General features: G+C 36.1%; 1 protein-coding gene across 4 annotated transcripts in view; it reads right to left on the bottom strand.

The window, feature by feature from the left end:
• Positions 1-22,355, bottom strand: part of LOC132914219 (ras-related protein Rap1) — a 71,207-nt gene that overhangs the window by 47,940 nt on the left and 912 nt on the right. The window lies entirely within an intron of this gene.

The following is a 22,355-nucleotide window of genomic DNA, read 5'->3' on the forward strand; positions in this document are numbered from 1 at the left end:
AAAACGTTTCATTAAATAAAATACGCATATAGTTCGAATATTCAATTTCGTGTTGATATTCCACGTATATCTAACGTGCTGCTATCTTTCGTGTACTCTAAACACTACAACAACAAACCATTCCAATATTTCTATGATCGAGAACGAGGAAGAATATGGCGAAAGAAAACACGCGAGAACAAAGAATTCTCGTGTTTCTTTCTTTTTTTGGTTTCGTTGGAACAAACATTGGTAAAGCAAAGACAGATGGAAGCGGTCGATTATGTGCGAGCGCGGATAATCTTACGTTGCAGCGTCGGTTTCCGGCCCCAGCCAGCCAGTTTCCGGTATTCTAGCGTCACGCCGCTCGTCTAACCGCTTCTAGGACGCGGATTGACCCAGTTGTCTCTCACGAATATCTAAATCCGAACGAAACGCACTGGCTGATACCGTTTCTTCGACATTTCGCTGGCAGCCAGCCGGTTTAATTTATCGCCGGTGCTTCTACTCCATTTCCGACGACAGAATGAATTTTGCGTTTTTGGCCATCGTTACAGTTTCAACGCGGTTGCAGAGATCCTCGATATTTCACGATTTTTCTACTTTATGGCGCTGCTAGTTTCCTTATACTAGTTTCGTGCTTTATATTCTACGTGGCACATTTTCCGAGATATTTTCATAGAAGGGTCGTCACTTCGCCAATGGATGAATCAAACTTGTAAGAGACTTGGATTGAATTTTTATTACTTACTGGGAGAACTGTATTTCTTCGAGATCGATTTTAATAGAAGAATCTTTGTAATTTAGTAGAGCGAGATTTTGTGAAAAATCATAAACAGGTCGCTGATGAATATGGAAATTACTATTTTTCTGAATAGAGATAATTTTTTTTTTACCTTGTAGGAGTCTATTTCGAGCGATTCGCTGTTGAAAATGCCGGACCATTTGCCAAGAAAAGACTCGGCAACTTACAGATAGCGAAAAGTCTCGTTCTAATAGAATCTTGCTAATATTCGCTGCGAACCTTCCGAACAAGCTAAGATAATTGTTTGCCAGCTCTCTTGCACTATAATTTGCTAATCGATAACATTAACCAACTGGTGTTATTGGTGAGATTTTCGTGTACGTATATCAATGTTTTCTATAAGTTTTCACGTACTTTTGTCAGCCACTGTATATGTGTGTTTAACATTTAATAAAAAAAAAAGGACAAACGACGTTTCATATGGACTAACCTAATTCATACCTATACATAATAATGTATAGAATGTAATGTAAAAACAAATGCATATACAAAGACAGAAAGAAAAGGGTCGCAAAAGAAACTAAAAACGCACTTTGCAACAGAATTATTTATACGTACACAACGATACAATTATTATTTGTGTATTTCGAGGAAGACTAGAAAAAATTAAAGAATCGAACTGACAAAAATCTTGGGATAAGGTTACAACAGAAATTACAAGATCTTGAATTTCTTCAACGAGATAACAGAACGTTGTGGACGCTCGCGTAGGGCAGGCAGACCTACGAGATATTAATATAATGTTGAGTCTACTATTTTTATGGTCTCGCGTAAATATAACAGGTGTATGTAATTTTCGTAACGTTACACTTTATAACGAGTCTGCGGGTTTTTATGCAAACACAAATTTCTCAAAATGCAATTAAAAATGCAGCATCTCGGTAGAAAATTCTTTTACCTACCAATTATTATAAAAAGTACTGCACTTTGGATATTTTATATATCTTTCTTACGAATTTTAAATTTCTTACAAACCCATAAATTTTTTTATTTTTACCTTTTTGCATCTTTTTTCTTGACAAAGGTAAAAATGAATAAATCGTTGGACTCTTACGATTTGTGTTTCACTGTTGGCGAAATTCGTCGAGCTAACACACTTTTATTACTGGGTTGGCAACTAAGTGATTGCGCCTTTTATCATTAGGTGATATTGGCAAAATCCGCAATCACTTAGTTGCCAACCCAATATAACAAATATTTTCTATTTAGAGTTTCACTTTGTATATAACGTAATAATAACAATAAATTTATTCGTACTCCAGGCCCATTATTCTAATTTCTTCATACGTAATACTACATTCTCAAATATATACATAGCTCGCACGAAGTGAATCCTTGCGAAAAGAAAATAAGAAGAGAACGCAGAATTCAATTTTCTTCATACGACGCTTGGTTCTCGAGAACATTTCCAGTTTGAAAATTTCTAATTTAAAGTACACTCAAACATGGCTGATTGTGGACTGCGCGCGAATAGATAATTATTCTACACGTAAAAATGAAATCGAAAATGTAGAAAAAAATTGTCACAAGAAGATAATTTGCTTCCGAGAAAAATAAATTTCAACATTTATCGTACGCGTGCACCGGGCCAATTTTCAGCTAAACACGTTCAGACTTTATTTTATTCCGGAATAATTTCTGGATTATTCCGGATCATTGTTTATTCATGCACAGTTGGCAATTAGTCATGTTCAAGGACGTTTGATAAATTTTCGGACTCAATTTTCTCAAAAATGAAGCGTCGCACGAAAAATTTTGTTTTTTTTCTTTTTGTTCTTATTTTTTCACCAGCAGTCGCGTCATATCCGCTGGTACGTGTTGTTTGGCCACACCCTGTATATATTTCGACACCATAAGGCTGCGTATTTGTGGCTTCACGCAAGAACTGCGCCGACGTGGTATTTTTGCAAAAATGAGTCAAACCCGATAACGAGTTTGCAAACGATAATACACAACTTGTAAGACAACCACATTCTTCCCATAAAAAAGGAAAAATTTCAAATTCCACGTAGAAGCAACATCCCGTAGTATCTGTACACATGCTAATGTAACAATTTTTCGTAAGATAAACCTCGTGCAAGAAATAGCAAAGTCAACGTGAGAACTACAAACGGAATAAGCTTGTTGATTCTCTGTTTCTGCGTTGCAGAGGAAATTCGATACCGACGCTTCTTGCACCAAGACACGGACATCTTACGATTTCTGTTGCTTTAGCGCTAACTTCACCAGGCCCGGTCAAACAAACAACCTGTTTCAAAATTGAATTTAAAATTCTATTTCTTTTGTTCGTTTAATTTTACCTTCGTCTAAATTTCTACATCGATTTCTGATTAATAAGTTTCTTAATTTTTGTTAACGCAAAAATTTACATAAAATTAGACGAACAAAAGAAATAACGACGAACGTGTAGAATTTGAAATTACATTTTTAAACCGGTCGTTTGACCGGGTCTGGTAAGGTCAGCGTGAACCGCGCCTACGTTTCTCTTTCTTCGATCGACGAGTCGATCATTCTCCAACACACTTTCGAAAGACTTGTTAATCGTCGATCGACGTTCATTATACCGTCGAGCAAGAAGGCACTCGACCATTAATTGATCGGACCTGATTGCACAGGAAGCGAGTCGCGCCACCGTATGGCCTGTCTATATCTAGGGCACGCTCATTACGCGTCATCCTCATGAACGATGATTCGAAAGTGCGTGGAAACGCCTGTCTGCGAATGCTACGTTTTCTTCGTCTGCGTTCAAACACTGGTCGATTGAACGATGCGATAGCACATCCTTCGAGAAACATTCGCATCGAACGACCAACGTAATGCGAATACTTTTCGACCATCTCCATCCTGCGATCGATCGAATGAAGAGCGAAGAGCGGTGTGTAATTAAAGCGTCCAGAGCCACGAAATTCAGAGTGAAATATTTGTAAAATATTCATGAAATATTGAGCGGCCGAGGAACCACCTTTCACCAACATTTTGATCCATTTCGTAATTATTGGGTTGGCAACTAAGTGATTGCGGATTTTGCCATTAGGTGGTAATGACAAAATCCGCAATCACTTAGTTGCCAACCCAATATTTGGCGTCTCCAGTGGAAAAATCATTTGATACTCTCGGACTGATTTTTCGATGATATTAACAGCACAAGTAGCGACTTTTAATACTTGGATGCTTTGTACATGGCTAATTAAAATTAAAGGAACACGATTATCAGAATTAATTCCGTAATTGCAAATGATAAGCTTGGATTGTATTCTGTGTCTATAAAATCGCACCATCTCGCATTACAATTTAAGGTTACCTTAATTAGAAGATTATCATCGACCGCGGGTTTCCGTTTCTCGAAAATTTTCTTACGTTTCTTTCGCTTTGCCGCAATTCTGATTCCAGCGTTGAAGGTCTCCAAGGCTGGAACCAATCTCTGAACACGTTGTTTCAGAAAGTAAAAAGAAAAGAATCTGATCTTTCGTATACGAGACTTTCGTGTTGATTAAAGAGCGGGAAAATGCCTAGAAAATTTAACGCGTATCAACCTTGTCCCAATGACCATTTTCGTAAAAAGGAAAATGTTACATAACAGTAACGCTAAAAAGTTTCCCCGCCCGAAAAACTAAAAGCATCTGGATATTTTTTAATATTTTAAGTCTGGCCAAAACCTGACGCAAAATTATCCGCTAAAAAGTCAGGAAGAGTGAAAAAAAAAAAAAGAAAAAATAGAAGAGAAAAAAAGGAAGAAAATAAAACACGAGAAGTAGACAGAGAACAGGAGGGAAGCAAGGCTAATTAGCAAGAAGCCTCATTGTCGTAGATTGAAGATACACGAGATTTTTCAGCGTGACGTGCCGCGTTATTTCTGCTTCGGTCGCCACCACGCACAGCGCTGCGTGTAAACGCGCAGAAATCAAAACAATCGTTCGTTCGATTCCCATCTTATCGCTCGATAATATCGTCACGCTGAAGCATAACACGGAGACGAACGCCAATTCCTCGACAGAATCGATAGAATGTCGATAAAAAATCGTCTGCACGCGAGGATCTGATTACTTGAAGATTAGCTCGCTCGTTCGTCGTACGTTCTTCTTTACCAATTTTTGTCAAATAGCGTTCGTTACATTTGAAACGTGGAACACTCGTAACGATTTGTAACGTGATACGCTCGAAGGCTTGAAAATTTATTATCTTGTTAAATTTCTTAAAAATCCGAACGAACTTTCCCAGCGACCAATATCGAACATATCGTCATAACATTTTCTTTATACCATCCACTGCTTTTCCCATATTTTATTTAACAGTATTTAACATTTTCATAAAATACTGCACCAAGTGTGTAAGACGCGAATTCGCGTGCCCTCTGGCCGACGGTTGAAAAACGAGACGAAAGACGCAAAGCGTTAAACGTTGCCGTGTGTGGTTAGACGAAGAAACGAATATTCGAGATAATTCTACCGAGGCAAAAAGTAGGAGAAATACCAACAAAGATGCGATAAAAGAAAAAAAAAATAGAAAAAGAACTTTTACACGCGTCGAACCTTTCTAACAGTGAGTTTAACGAAGACTGCAGGTTATACGAATTTTTTGATCTCTGTTCGAATGCTCGTTCAAACTCCGCATCGTACGACGTTCCATGGCCAGGAACAAACGACTAATTAACATCGCAGCGTAATTGGCCGCTGCTAAACGGCCCCAAGTAACCTTAATTACGATTTCCAAATCCCTATGCTCGTATTGTACACGTCGTCGAAACGGAACACCGTAATACATGTAATTCGCTTGAAACTCGATAACAATTAATAATCGTGCTCGAGCATAGTAAACAAAGGAAGTTGCACGGGATATTCATCGATTAAGTTTGCATTAACGCACCAAACTTTCGCACGAATCGACGAATGGGAAAAATCAAATTTCCATTCGTATCTCGTTTTATCTGATAAATCGGCGAGTTGTTGATAATTACAATCGAGTTGTAACACGTGCGGCCATGATATTCGTCGATTAGATTTTGCTCAACTCAATGCTCAACTCGGAAATCATTATCACGGACATATATCAAGGACATAAACATATCGATAGGTGGAAACTGTGGTCGAAACGTCGAATCGAAATTCGAGACTGAAAAATCGCGAGTTGCATGCTCGGACAATTGAACTTTGTGCGTGGTGAAGAGAATATCTATGAAGAAGTTAAGTTAGGCTTTGGAATTTACCAAAGTATGAGAAACCAATCAGAGGGAAAAGTGAATTTTAGCGAGAAGAAAATTCTCAGGTAGCGTTTTTTTGGAATTCCAGCGTCCAGAGATACGAGAATTATTATAAAAGGGTCGTAGCGATAGGAGGACACGTTCCATCGTGTTCCATCGAGGTTTTTTTTTACCGATGCAGAGTTTAACCTCTAATAATTTCTAATTCAGCCAATAAAGGCTGATGCACCATGGCGGATCTAAACTGTTCGCAGCGAACGTTCCGACGCTCCGGTCTTCTCGTTTGATTTATTTCTCAATTAACGGCTCGTTGAAAATTCCCAGGTTAAAAGTAATAAATTTCTATGAAATTCGAATAACCAGTTGCGAAATAAAAAGTCAATATGTTAATTACAATTCTGACCGGGGAACTTCGCTCTTTGCCTCGGACTAAATGAAATTAATATTAAATAAAATTCAAAGAAACGGAAAATATTAAACGAGCTAGAATATTGTATGCGCAAGAATTTTCCGAATAATTTGATCTATTCCCGTTTCAAATTCCTCCGTTTTATTAATCACATTTTCTCTTTGCTTCTCCTTTTGCATTGCCCCCCCCACCCTTCGTTTCTTCAACTTGGAATTAAACGAAAACTTGTATCAACAAAACTCGGGGAAAAGACAAATTACAGAATATTACAGACGAGAATTCTCTCTCCCTCTCTTGTTAATATTCTGTATAACAAAATTCCGCTGTAATATTAAGCAAAAGCTAACTATAAAATATTAAGTACAAGCGGACGTCGATGAAATTCGAAGAGAGGAGACAAATTGGTTAAAAGAAGATGCTATAAGTAACAGTTGCTCTATTTTTTTAACGATGTTATATTCTATCCACCTGTATATTTTACCAAAAATTTTCTCTCTCGTCTTCCTCATTGTAACTTTCGTCGCGACTAATCCATTTTTCTTCTCCTTTGTTTAAGTTTCCTTAAGAAGTAAAAAGACGCTGGAAGACTCTCTTAAAGATTCATTTCGAAAATTTCCTTTCGATTCTCGTCGTTGTGATTTCACAATTTTCGAGAGAACAAGAAAGATCCGTTCGCTGGTAATTCCCGGCACAACGTCCTCTTTCCTCTCTGCGCCATTTTCCACATCCTCGGAACGCAACCAGCGACCTCCTCCTCTCTTCTCTTACATTTCATTTCGTAACAAATGAGCTACAACGTAACAGGTATCTCGCACGAACCTCAATATTTTGTTACATAAAACGTCACTTATATCGAGCCCTGCAATAATAGCGCGAGTTTTCCTTCCACACGATGAACAGGGACACTCTCTCCCATCGATTATACGTCGAACAATTCCGCGAGAAATATCACCACGGCCACCATTGATAATCTCATCTCGTTGGAAATTTTTACCTCGCACCGACGTAATTTTTAACATTCTAATTATTCATTTTGATCTCTACGATCTTCGCCTTGAGAATTTCCATCGCTGTAATTTTTATCTTTCTAATTAATTTCTATCTTTATGTTTATAATCGGGACGTTTCGCGTAACTGGGACAAGAAGCGCGTTAAAAATATTGCATCGTATCCCATAAGTAATATCGTCCTTTGACTTTAGCTTCGCGGAGAGAAAATTAATACTCGTGTCCATTTTTAATAGTCGCTTTCCGCCACCTACTTTTTGTCCACATTACCGAAAAAAATGTTCCAGGTTTCGAATTATAAAATGTCGTTGCTGGGCGCTGATTTTACTCGTTCGCAGTCGTTGAATTTTTTTTTACCGCTTAAAAACCGTTTCTTCCACGGTTTCTCCCACGTTTATGACATATACTCACCGTATACGTACTTCGAGCATGTTTTTTTGTAACAGCATCCTTTAGCGTTACTGCTTTTTTCGAATTCCTCTGCCGTACAATGTCGCAGACGGTTATATCGTCGACGCTCATTTCACAACTTTTTTTAACGTGAAAAAAGTGCCGATCCAATTGCCTCGGACGCACGCTACAGACTGCCGTGAGGATTCTCTTTACGAAACAAAGGGAGGAATTGCGTACTGTAAACACATCAGCGAAACATGATACGCGCGTTTGTCCAAAGTAAGATAAGAAACGGCGTTACGTAATTATGGGACGACCAAAATAGTTAAAGCTGGGGAACAACGTCGTTAGAAGTGGCAAAATACGTAGAACGTGTACGGTGTTCGAAAATACGTCAAGTATTCCAAGTATTGTATTATAGTACTATAATATTCAATGGATGGGACAAACGATATCGTTTTATTTCGTATTATATCTATATCGATATTTTGTATTTATCAATAATAAATAAGCTGCGGATATTCCTGCGAATCTACATTTCTGTACATAAAATTAAAAAATTGAGATTTATTGAAAAATTTGTCTGACCCGTTAGATATCAGAACGAGTACTATGCTTCGAGCATGTTATATATTTCTGCATCTCCGAATTTGCCACAAGAGTAACGGCGCTAATCGAATACAGGGGATTTCAATTATTTTCGACGGTAAAGAAATATTTACAAGTAATCGAACTTAAGGAGAAAAATAGAGACGAGATAATTAGATTAATTAATCGTGGTCTGGCAGGTGATTACTCTAAGCGAATAGCTTCTGCAATACAAAATCGATGAGGCCCACTACTAACCGCATTAAGCTTTGCATTATCAAAATTACCGTCCCTGTACTTCGCTTAATATTGTCACAGCATAGTCATCGAGCCATCACTGGACAACATACCGGGTGTCTGAAACTTTTCTGATTAAAATAGAACACTTAGGAAGAGATGTTCGTCAGAAGCAGTTTGAAAGTAAATGTTCAAATAAAATTTTTTAAATAAAACTTCCTCGCTTAACAACCATCGTTCTCGCGAGATTTCGTTACCATTTCACAAAAATAACGCACTTGGCCATATTTTACCGATATCAACATTCGTGGCGCTCTTAAAAGTCGACATATTCTGTCTGGGAATTCGAAAATGATTTTATCAGACTTGGATCATTTCCCACTTATTTGTAGGAAGCTTAAACGTGCAGAAATATGCGAAAATATACAAACTGAAGTATCTGCTTGCTATAATATTTAGATTCCATTTGTTTACTTTTAAATAAGTTCGTCTATTTCTTTTTTTTAACGAGACAATTACGCAGAATTCTTTCTGTTTCTGATATTTTAATGGATCGAAGAAAAATACGAATATCTTTGAACACTGACACAGTTTGGTCACAAATTTCGTCTGTTACAAGAGACGAATAAAAATTTGGCAACGTTCGTACAGATCGCTGCAGAGTTTGGACAGTTTCGCTCTACTGAAAGAGGGCAAACATTGACAATTCGAGATACGGATCAAGTATCGGTAATCTGAGATGCAGAAGCTTTTTATGGAAGATTTTTCTTTTTCTTTTCGATATTACAATACGAAAAAAAAAAAAAAAAAAAAAAAAAAAAATAGACTGCCATCGCACAGGCTAATGTAGTGGAAATATGAAGAATCTCATTACAAAATTTCAATGGATAATTACGTTTATTCGGAATATTTTCGCGGTGGGGAAAAGATTGCAAAGACTTCGAAGACGAAGAGCTGCGGAGTAAAAAAGATAATTAAACGATAACGTTTATCTTTGATGAGCGGTGCCATTATGAGCAACTACTCTTTGATTTTTAGCAGCTTGATAAAATGAACGATGGTTCGTAAAGCTGTAATCAGGGAATTTTCGCCTCCGCGAACGATAGATGAAAGATACTGTGCGAATACTTTGTTTTAGAAACTAAAGTTTTGGTACGTTCACCTTCGAATCAGATATTCCTGTGAATGGATAAAATCGACTATACGAATGATCTGAATAAATGACGACAGGCAAAAGTTACTCTGTACGTACTTATATCCTATTACGTATATCCAATGAATTTGAAAATCTGCGCAGATGTCCAACAAAAAATTCTCATAACGCTTTGACATTTAAAAAATGAACATTCGTTATTGAAATTGCCATACTGTACGCTTGATAATAAATATGTAGAACATACTGACAGAATTATACGTCAGATGTACAAATTAATCGATTGTAACTATGTTTGAAATCAAAATACTGATCCTAGAGTTTTCGTGTGCCAACCTTGACATTAAAAAACACTATATGATCCGAATATTCCTAGCATCGTTCGTCAAGTGTATTAATGAAATATAAAATATAAGAAATATAATGTAAATACAATAATAAATATAAATTCATTTGAAAAATGAGCATCCGTTGAAATTCTCATACTGTATACTTGATAATAAACATATAGAATATGATAACAGAATTATACGTTGGATGGAGAAACTAATTCGATGTTTGTACATCTAATTCGTTATGTTTTACATGAAAATATTTTTTCCGCCAACCTTAACGTTAAAAGACATCAGAAATTAAAAAATTTTAAAAACCATCGTTCTATCGCTGTATTAATACATTATCAAACATAAGATATATAATGGTAACAGTAAAATGTAACAAACACGATAATGAATACGAATACCATAACCTAAAAATTTAAAATTACCTCTAGAACTTCTCCTAACCTCAAAAATGTCGATCGTTAACCTGACCTAACCTTACAAAGAAGAAAGCGAACTTATCTATCAATGGTCGGTTAATACACTACTACAACGACAACAACAACAACGATCGTAAGAATGTTAATAAAAAGCGTGAAAGAGCAGCGAAGATGATCCTCGAGGTTATCGTAATCGCGAGTCGAAAAGCTTCGAGTGGAAAAATATGGAAAGAAAGGAGGAGAAAACAGAGGCTCCGCAAAGACTGGACGATATCGTGACGGTTCTTGGAAGCACCAGCGATGCGTTACACGGTCAGCCAAGAAAATTGTAGGGCTTACATGCTTCGTGTCATTGCGTGACGCAAAATGACTCATAGGTTCGTGAACCTTATGGCAAGTTAATGGGTTCCCTTAAATTTCCCCCTTTCAATGTATCTCCTACCTGTTTCTTTACAATCGCTGTACAACCTTCCGGCGTTTTTTTATTTCAATTTCCATTCCTTGCTTCCATTCAATGTATCAGCCGTACTTAGACCACGAATATTCGCGCGTATTTTTCTGGCCATTAAATAAACGAAACGCAGGTAGCGATCTGTTTCGTCCACTAAATATTATCAACGATTATCGTGCCTCTAGTGGTTATTTTATATTTTTCTACGCTTCTCGCGTATACATGCAGCCTGTGCACTGCCTACGTCTTTAAATTTTACCATAAGTTGCCTACAGAGCCTAGAGTCGATAAAGAGAAAAACTGCTCGTTATAGAATCTGTAATTGTACGATATATATTTTTCGCCTTCCGTCACATTTGGCTTTTTTCCTGACCTTCGAATCTCCAAAAATGAATCTTTCAGCGAAGATGACATTTTCTACGAATTCTGCGCGGATACTCTTGCCCGACTGTCCGAACGACAATGTTAGCGATTTTGAAGATGATAGCTCTTCGATGTAAGTGCTTAGCGTGTTTTAGTTCTAATCTTTGGACCAACAGAAAGATAGAAACCTTCGCGATCGATTGTGATATTAAGAGCGAAAATTTGTAAAACACGATGCTGCGCGATGCTTCTTTGCTTCCACAAAGGAGCGAATGGATGTTTCAGAAAAATTAGAAGACGCTGGCGAAAGAAAGAAACAATTTACGAGGAGATAAGAAGGAATTAGTAATTAAGGTTCCATTAGACCGAACAAAGGGGCAATAAAGACGTGATATTATGCAATAAATATAGTACACTATGCTACAGAATATATAAGCGTATAATCGTAACAACGAGACGAATATACAACAAACCGGAAGTCATCCGAAGCCGCAAGCCAAGGATTATACGTAAAATGAAAATAAAATAAAAATGAAATGAAACATTTACTGAAAAAAGAGAAGAGGTGACCAAAGAATTGATATAATTTCACGTTGTTGTTGTTATCTCTAAGTTCGGTTTCCGCTTTGTTTCGCGTTCGTAAAACTATTGCAAAGACAAATACAATTCCTGGGCTATCAAAGCGAGATAAATAAATAAATACAATAGCGTAGGATATAAAGTAAAAGTAAACCGAAAAGATAAAATAATAGTGGCGGGGGGATGCAACGTGGAACCAGCAACGCTGTTGTAAGCGGTCACGGTGATTCAATTTTGAAAACGATACCCCGCACACGACTTCGAATTCGATACCGCAGACTGCAGGTTTAAAATCTATACGATTTCTTGCTGATGATACGTCGCAGACTATCGATTTGTCTCGCCCGAGGAAATCCGATATCGCCGTGTGCTCGTCGATCGTCGCTCGATTTAATTGCTACGAGCTTTTTTCTCGTCGTGATCGAGACGAGAAAATGAGAATCGGTTTGGCGGTGGAAAAGTGATAATGGAATTTAATTGCTAGAGGTTTTCCTGTGACGATCGAGTCGAAGGTTCCTTCGATAGTGGAAAATGCGTGTCCGAACCCGGTGCTCGATCGTAATATTAGCGATGTTGGTAGACGCGCAAGACTACAGAGAATCGACGTGGTCGTTGGAGCGCTGATTTTTACGCAAATTCGTATTTGTACAAAGTCGATCGAGCAAATGGAATCTGAGTAAAAATTTAGTTCGAATATTACGATGACTGTTATACTTTGAATATTTAGCGTATTTTAGCGTACAGGTTTTGTACTCCAAATCTAATCGCTTGCAAATCTTTTTATACTCCACTGCCAAAGTTCTCAAACGACGAATCGTATCGGACAAGTTTCTTCGACAGAACAACGTGCGTCCGTTGACCTTTCGAATGGCGAGCAGGTTGGTCAGATATTTTAATTGACGACTGTGTTGCAACCGTGAAATTGTCACAATTATTGCACGAAAACGTGACAATTTCGGGCGAATGTTAGCTGTTAGGTGTGATCTGTTGGTCGAATTCCATCGATATTATCGCGTTTAATACGCCATGTTAATTCGTTCGTTGCAGCTAGTAAGAAGGGTATTGGTGAACGAGCTCGTTCAATATGGAAATGGTTTGCAAACGAGTCTCCGGCCGAATGAATAATTCCGCTGGATCGGATTCTTTTTTAATACGACTTCGACTCGTGTAAATTTCTCTTTGCCAAGTTTTTCTTCCAGCGGAGAGGAGAAAAAGAAAACGATAGCATATAACGCGTTAAATTCTGTTCGTCCGCTTTCACCTGGCTTTTATTCCAGTTACCGAACGTTCGATCGTATCAATCCATTGTGAATTATATTCCTTGGTTTTTATGCGGAAAAACCGCTTTTTTAACCCGACATTTATTTACTCATTTCCCTAATTTATTCGACTTTTTATAGCCAGTCGTTGAAGACGTTTACGCGCTAGACTTACTATAATTTGTTAATAATAGAAAAATATTATTGGGTTGGAAATAGTTTAGGTATGGACCGTGGCACAGTTAATTCGTACGTTGCAAAAGGAAGCTTCAAGGGTGTACTGTGTGTGTCTGTATACTCTCTCTTTCTCCCCCCTCTCTGTGTCTGTCTGTCTCTCTCCCCCCCTCTCTCTGTGTCTGTCTCTCTCCCCCCTCTCTCTGTGTCTGTCTGTCTGTCTCTGTCTCTCTCTGTCTGTCTCTGCCTCTCTCTGTCTGTCTCTGTCTCTGTCTGTCTGTCTGTCTCTCTCTGTCTGTCTCCCCCCCCCTCTCTCCCCTCTCCCTCTGTCTGTCTCTCTCTCTCGCTCGCTTGAATAGAATTTTGTAGCAAGTAAAATAAAAAAAACAATCACAATGTCTACGTACATTAGTTATTTAAGTACAAAGATTTTTTTCCCGTAATCAACATCCTTCGAACACAGTACTCGCGTGTTCCCGTAACAGGAAACAGGCTGATAAGAAAGATTAGCTCGATTATAAAATTCCACAAAGTGCGTTAGAAATATGCGGCTTCGGTACGCCGCGCGAGACAACAATTTTAGCGTATAAAGTTTCATTATAAAATCTTCCCAAATCGTACAACAATTTTACGGTAAAAAGTCTGCCAATCATCGTAGGTACCGGATTTCGACGTACAAAATTGTACAATTTCATAATTCGCACGAAACTTGCACACGTAGATACCAGCTTCCGAAATAAACAAATTTCACATCGGTCGTGGGTTGCAGATTTCTGCCTACGAAACTGAATGATCTTAAAATTAATAAAATCTTGCAAACGTAGATCGTACCAAGATTCAAGATAGAAAAATCGTGCGTGCGTTGCGGGTAGCAGATTTTTCCGTACAAAATTGGATATATAGCTTTGTAATGTACATAGAATCTTTGAAATTTCTCATATGGCAGATTTTCATGTAAAAAAAATTGTACAATTGCGAATTTCAAGCTAGACGATTTTTATAGTTAGAAAAATCGCAGAACCTTTGAAATTTTTACCAAAATATTTACGTGTTCGAAACGATTTTCTCTACCGAAGCAGGAAATTTTGCTTTTTGACGATGTAGAAAATTCTTTGATAACAGCAAATAGATTTGCCTTTAGAATTCCAGCTAACAGCATAATCGCGCTATGGTAATCGAGTACGTAGTCGAGGCTAGTCCGAAACTATCGATTACAGAGGTATAACGCGTGCATCTATATCAACCCTTTTAGTGGCAAGCGGCGATGTATCGCCCTTTCAAATATAGTACATAGCCAGAAGTGCCACCGAGGATATATCGCCGCTTCCGTAACCGTTTAAACGACCATTGCTAATTTACTATCCTCTTTCCAGCTGCCTTCTACTTTTCTGTCCTTCTTTTTACCTCGATAACGTGTTTTACAATCAGTTTGTTTCTTCGTTCTCAATCTCGCTACCTTAAGGTCTGATTTTTAATATCTCATGGAAGATTGGAATATTCGCTTCTCGGTCGTTTCATAGAAATGAGCATTTCAGATTTTTTTTTTTGCTTTTTAGATGAAACAACTTTTTTCTTTTTTTTTTTTCTTTCTTTTTTTTGGATGAAATAACAATACAATTAAATTGTGGATTTTTATGAATTTGTGGGAAATTTGGAGTTTAATAGATAAAACATCTTTCTGAAGTTTGAAAATTATATTGACAAAAATACGACTTTGCATAAATATCCGCCACCTTAATAATAATTTTAAGCGTCATGTTGTAAATATTACGGTTAATTACAATTGATCACAGTCGTAGTACTATAAGATAGCAATATAAGCAAGATATTTATTTATTTATTTAAAGAAGTCATTATCTATTTCGTAATCCTAAAATGTTCAAAACTTTTGAGTTCAGTATTTGTTAAAAATAAACTCGTGAAAAATAGAAACTTCCTTTTTAAAGTGCTATCTAGATGTATTTTATGAATCGTTGTGAATATCAGAATTTGGAATTAAACCAAATACGTTTGACTGCAGATGTCTCGCAGTTAGGTTCTTTTATTTTTCAAGAAGAAAATTACAATATGTCAGAGTTTGCCATTGAAAAATTCAATCTTTGGTACCAAAAGCCACTTTGCAAAGCTGGTCATAAATTTTAGATTTCCTATCTAAAAGAGATCTATTTGACTCTTGGTTTCTTAAAAAAAGAAAAAAAGAAAGAAAGTTTGTCTCTAAATGGAAAATAGATGCAAAAATAGCGAGTCTCGTTCGACAGAACGTAGATCATAGATCTTAGACAATAGAACGTACGAGCAACAGACAGATGTTAAGAGTTAAATTCTCCTTGTTGAATAGAAGTTTCTTAAAAAAGACCGTGCGAGCAGACTGAGAAACCGCATTCCACCGGATCAAGCGATAAGTATCGATAAGCATTTATTCGTCAAAGTCTACTAAGCAAAGTTTACACTATAAATAAAGAACCAATAACTTATAAATAAGCGTGCAGTTATCAAGGGTAGATAAATTCGAGGGAAGTCTCTCGACGGAAAGGGTGAACATGTATGTTCTGCAAAAATAAATAGCAACTTAGAAACTTGGAATGAAAACTGAAGAAATCTTATGGCACTTTAACGTGCAACATTATCGAAGCTCAAAGTATATGTAATCCAACGCGTAATACATGGACACGCACGCGGTTCACCTCCAAATGTCCTTTCTCTGTGATGCGTATGAAATGTCGTTTTGTCGGATACTTTCATCGAAAGATTAAGCGTATCCATAACATTTCACGTCGCTAGCTACGTCCCAGCAACGTTTGCTACGATAAACAATTGCAATTGTTTTCACTATAGACAGTGTATATCCGATTAATCTATCCGATTGGAATTGTAAAATCGTGAAAGTACGGTCCATTTACCACGCTTTTCTCGAAAACGTTCAATGACAAAAATTGAGAAAAATTCTAATTAAACGAAACGAGATCGAAGAAGATTCACTTGTCGGGTGGAATTATATTTTTCGCTGTGGATCGTGAGGCTGAATCGTAGATAGGGCGATGGTATTGTATAAATTGACCGTACGTTTCTTTCAACCGATTACCTGTTTTCGACGAGTATACTCGTCGCGAAGGAGTGGCAATATTTCGACGAGTATACTCGTCGCGAAGGAATGACAATATTTCGACGAGTATACTCGTCGCGAAGGAATGACAATATTTCGACGAGTATACTCGTCAGGCGTAAAAACTAGTTACAATCTGACGTTTAAATTGCAATTTCAGCGAAAATTAAAATATACCTGTAAATTTGAAAATGTTTTAAGTATTTGCAAGCCAAGACGAAATAAAAATATATAAATAGTTATTACGAAGAAACAGTATACAGTGTGAACAACGCGACACATTTTAGCTACACACTTTTCAAAGAGATTGCAACAGCTAACTGGTTAAATATCTTTCTATAATCTTTGTATAATAGTTCTCTGTATAATATGTACGTATAATATCTTTGTAGAATGTTATACGTTTTCAGATTGGTTTTCTGTATAGCCATAAAAAAATTAAAACTTTCTAAGTAGTTCGATATATATAATAGGTAGGGGACCGGTGTGTGGAGAGAACGAACTATGAAATAGAAAACGATAGAATGTAGAGCAGAGGAGATCGAATCGACGCGAGCGACACAGTGACGCGATAAAATGTGGAAAAGTATCGTTGAGAATAACGCGGATATGACGCGATACACTTTCGTTACGTCATTTCTCGCGTAGCGAGCGTTACAAATGATTGCATTAGTTCATGAGTCACTCTCGCCTCGCCAAGCGAACGTAATAGTAATTTTGCACGGAACTCTGCTCCATAGACACTGGCGAAGTAATGCTCCACCTTAAAATGTGATACGTATAATTAGAACGATACGATCTGCCATGTATATTTAGCGATATGCGTACAATTTTTATTTTAAGGACCGAGTAACGCATTACTATATACTTTATTTATCTAGGTTAGAGTAAATATTTCTCTTTATTTCTTATTAAATATCACACGTCAAATAAACAGTGTTTTATCGCTTTTATAAAAGTCGACATTTTTACGATTGTGTGTCTATGGGAATTTGGGATAAAATTTGGGAAATACGTATGGGAGATGATATACAATTTTTTGTGAATTATAAAATTTGGAATATGAAAGTCCGGATATTGCAAAAGAGCATTGCCAAACGTCCCAATGCGAGGGGAAAGGTTCCTTAAATTTTTACACTTTAAGAAAGGAAATCTCCAAGTTTCCAGATTTTGAAATAGAATTCCCTAGATCCGCAAACTTAGAGAAAAGAAATCCCTGTTTTTCCAATGAAAGAATTGCCCGATTTGTCAAACATGGTTGGAAATTTGAAAGCTTGTTGAATCATCTAAATCGTAAAAAATGAGAATACGAGGAATTCGAGCGATGAGATAAAAGAGGAAATTAGTCGTGAAACTATGAGACTGTGTATTGTACCATCTATTTATTTATGGAAGCTAAGGTCGATATTTATCTGAATCAGCGTGCACCCAAATAATAGGTAATGAAATCATCGCTAGCTCTATTCCTCGATGACGTACGACGCCATCGTGAAACTCGACGACAGCTAAACATTTTTATTGTCCTTGCGAAACTTACTCACCGACCTGCTGACTTGCTTGAAACGCACAATATAATGAAACGTATACTAAAAAAAAAAAAAAAAAAAAAAAAAAACCTGACAAAACTGCTGCCCTCGTTTTCCATGCAAATTTTTTACCCAAATATTTTGTTGCTTTAACTTCGCATTTTTACTTTTACTCTTGCAAAGTTTCCTAGTGAAATTTGCAAGAGTATTACCTACTTACAATAATTCCCTAGGCACTTAGAAATTAATTCATTTACAAATGAAACTAAAACTAAATATAAACATTCAAAAATACATTACAATTCTTTTAAAACGATTAGACTAAAAATATCAAAGATATATCCTAAAAAGAATATGTTTAACCAAAAAAAATCTTCTAATGAACATGTTACAAACAAAAATCCCGAGGGGAATATTCCCAACAAAAAAGTCTAACAATATTACATACGTACAAAATGTCACGAACAAAAATTACCAAATATGTATTTCAGTCAAAAAACTTTTTCCCCGTTCTCTTTACCAGTATCACCAACATAGCCAAACAAAATACTGAAAATGTTTGTCCGGCTGACATTCGTCACGTTGAGCTCCATTGTTTATCGTTCGTCATTGCTGCACCATTCGAACTTTTTTTCTCGATACACGCAACATTTCCCCTAGAACTTATCTCGAGAAACGAAACCATATCGTGTTCTTTTCCGATCCGATTTTTTCCCCTCGTATATATCCGCCACCTTCTCGTTATCTCGTATCTCGGATATTGCGTCACGCCTGAAAATATGCGCGAAATTTCCAGGACTTTGTAAGTTAGTTCGTTCGACGATTGGAATTCGTTTTTTATCGGCGAGCAGAGCGAGCAAAAGAGAGAAAAAGAGAGAAAAAGTAAAGGAGTAGGGGAAAAAACGGTTGCCAATATCGTTCGGCAAATCATCTTTATTCATGTTATAATTTAAATTGAACGTGATGAAATATATATATATATATGTATGTATATGTATATGTCTGTGTCTTTTTTTATTTATCTCTTCTATTGAAGATAATAAGAGAGTTCGTCGTATACGTATACGGTTTTTCACGAGTGATTGATTTATAGCATTAAAAAGAATTAGAGGAAATTCTATTTATACACTTCTTTTATTTCGTTATTAAAAATAAAATTGTACCGCCGAAATATATTCGATTTGTTTAATTTCGTTGGTAGCATTCAATTTTTATATTTTTTTCTGTGAAATTAAGTAACGAAAGAATAAATGGCTAAATACCGGTTTATCTCCGGAATTACATTTAACTTCGAAAGAGCGTAAAAAATTGTACATCCTGTCAGAAATATCAAAAAATTCCTATAAAATATTTTTCTGTTTTTATGAATTTCATGTAACGAGCTATCAAATGATTTACCGTTAAAGAGAAAAATAAATAAATATCGATATATCTCCGGAATTCTATTTAACTTAAAACAAAAAAGGTGAAAAATTATCCTATCACTTGTCAGTAATCTTTCAAAGATTTCTATAGAATGTATCTCTGGTCTTTCATTTTATTAATCAGATTTTATGAATGTAAGGAAGAACGAAATAATTAAATGACAGGTTTACTGTTAATGTTATTCAAGAGCAAACGACTTCAATTTGCACGGTCCGTTCTTTCGTCTGCCAGTTGAACACGGAATTCTGCGGATAAATAAATTGACGTATCGAATTTCAAAAAGATGACTAAAAATAACTCGCGTTAAATTAGCCACGCGGTGGCTTTCAAACTCGTTATCTACTTCGCTCCTGATAACTTGCCACCTTCACCATTCTCGTTTCCAGCGAGTTGCTGCGAGTTTCATTATTTTACCGCGTTTATTCATTAATTCACTTGATAAATATTAAACCGTGGAATTTTTAATACCAAACTACCATTAATAAGAACAAAATAAAACTCGACGCACGTTCAATTAAATTAAATAATACGAATACAAATAACTAGCAACGAGTTCATTTATTAGAATAATTATTTACCACAAATATGATTTCAACCGTGGCAACGAAACGCTGTTATAACCTGTTTTCACGAAAACGAACGCTCCCGACTGCCATAGAAACAGAATCTACGGGTCACATGACAGCGCGTTGCATTCTTCGTCGAAACGATTCGACAGCACTAATAATTAGCTTCCACCTCTGTCGTCTATCTGTGTCAACAATAAATCCAAATGGCAACTTATCTGCACCAGATTTGATCGACAAAGAACGTCTCCGCAGAACATAACCACAAAATCACAAAAATTCCGTGCGTTGAATTAACCATGTAATGGCACCCTGTGTCTGGCAGACTTTGGACTATCAAATTGTACACTAGAGTCTTTTAGGTTAGGTGATACTTTCACACTTTTAAATCATGTAAAATATTCTAGATAATTTTATTAACGTACATTATATACACTACTATATACATACGTACATTATTACTTATATGCATTGATGTAGATTCAGATACGTATGCATACAGTTTGAGGTTATGAAACTCGATGTTTATATTTTGCATAAAAAAAACTATATTTAATGATACAATTTAAGATCGTACAGGACAATCAATTATTTATTTTTAGTGTTATTATTTCTAAATACTATTAACAAACATTTTAAAAATTGCCTCTTATTCATTCGTTCATTGTGTCAAACATTAAATTATACAAAATATTCGAATTAAATATCGAATCACTAAACATAAAAATATTCTGCCCGCGAAAATGATTTTCTTACCTCTTTTGTCATGCCAAATACATTTGCACTTCTGAAAACTAGGGTATACTAACTTAAACTTTCTACTGTTCAAAATCGAGCTCGTCTTTTCCTAACACACTTATTCAAGTTATATGTGTCAGTACGAAAATATTTTAGAGAGTAGAGGCGACCATATACATATATGTATCATATATTTATATAGACAATTTTTATAGGAACATAAAAGACCAAGTGTGCCATTGTAAGGTTAGAAAAGTCGATTATACGCCATAATTTTTTATCGCGACTAACACAACACGTTATTTTCACACGAAGAAAATTCATTAGAATTGATACACGATTACATAGACCGCTCGAGTCAATAGTTCAATCACGTATAACGAATCGATTGACGATGATACACTATCACACGTTTTAAAATATTATGGCTGTGAATCAAAGAAACTTGAGAAGTTCTTTAAATATATGCGTAAAATACGCAGTAAAAAAATCTAGCTCTAATACAAAGAAATACAAGTGAATTTCTAAACATAGTAAACAAATAAACGCTGTTTTTCATCACATATATTGTAAACTTCGAAAAACTATATACAAAAATCGAAGAAGAATATTAGTAGGTAACACAGACATGAAGTCTGTTAATGGCATTAGAACTGTTAACCATTCTAAACAATGTAAACAAAGAAAATAGAATTTCTCAAGTAAGCAAATTTAGTAAACAAAATCTGAAATCTAAAATACAGAAGATGTCGCTAATACCTATGAACATTTGGTGCGCTATTAAACTTATACAAAAAAAAAAAAAATGATTTTTATAAGAATTGTTGATACACGAGTGCAAGACGAATAAAATTCGACCTAAACAACTGTACACACACACACTATACTAACATATACACGAGTGCGACTATATAAATATACTTATAAATACAAGAAATAAATATCCGAGGCACAAAGCGTCGTCGTTGCATGTTGCCGGGTTTCTTTCTTCTCGAGTCACTTCCTGCGCTGCCAGTGACTCACGTGAATCACCGAACAGTCAAAAAGAAGAAGAAGAAGAAGAAGAAGAACGAACGAACAGGCGAAAGTATTCTCGAAAGAGTCTCTATACACTATTTATCTTTTCCAAAATATGTTCAAAACCAGCAACTTTTCGCGCGAATCACTACGTTTATCGTAAATTCGATAAGTCGAAACGAAACGATCCGATAGTCGAACCTAACCTATAAGGAAACCTGATCCCTTTCCAGCTACTCAGACGACATCATTTGACACAGGAAAACCGGCGTGTACGAGAACGAAATATCGTCACATGAAAACGACCCCTATATATGCAATTAACAAATTGACTGCCATGCGAATTTTATATATTTGAGAGCCGTAATAAATATACATCACCATAACATTTCATTTTTATCAAATATTATATTGTATTTGAGCACTTTTTTCTGACAATATTATCCAAATCACATTATTCGAAATTCGGTAGTCCACGAAATTGATCATATTTTAATCGCTCCAAAAAATGTAGTAATACATGAGTCACCCCACATGACCACCATAGCAGTCAATGTGTTAATAACCAATCGACGTAAAAACAAGTTGCAAACGAGAATATATATAAATACAATAATAGATAAAGA

Source organism: Bombus pascuorum, chromosome 14 (genome assembly GCF_905332965.1).
Source record: "Bombus pascuorum chromosome 14, iyBomPasc1.1, whole genome shotgun sequence".
Lineage (NCBI taxonomy): Eukaryota > Metazoa > Arthropoda > Insecta > Hymenoptera > Apidae > Bombus > Bombus pascuorum.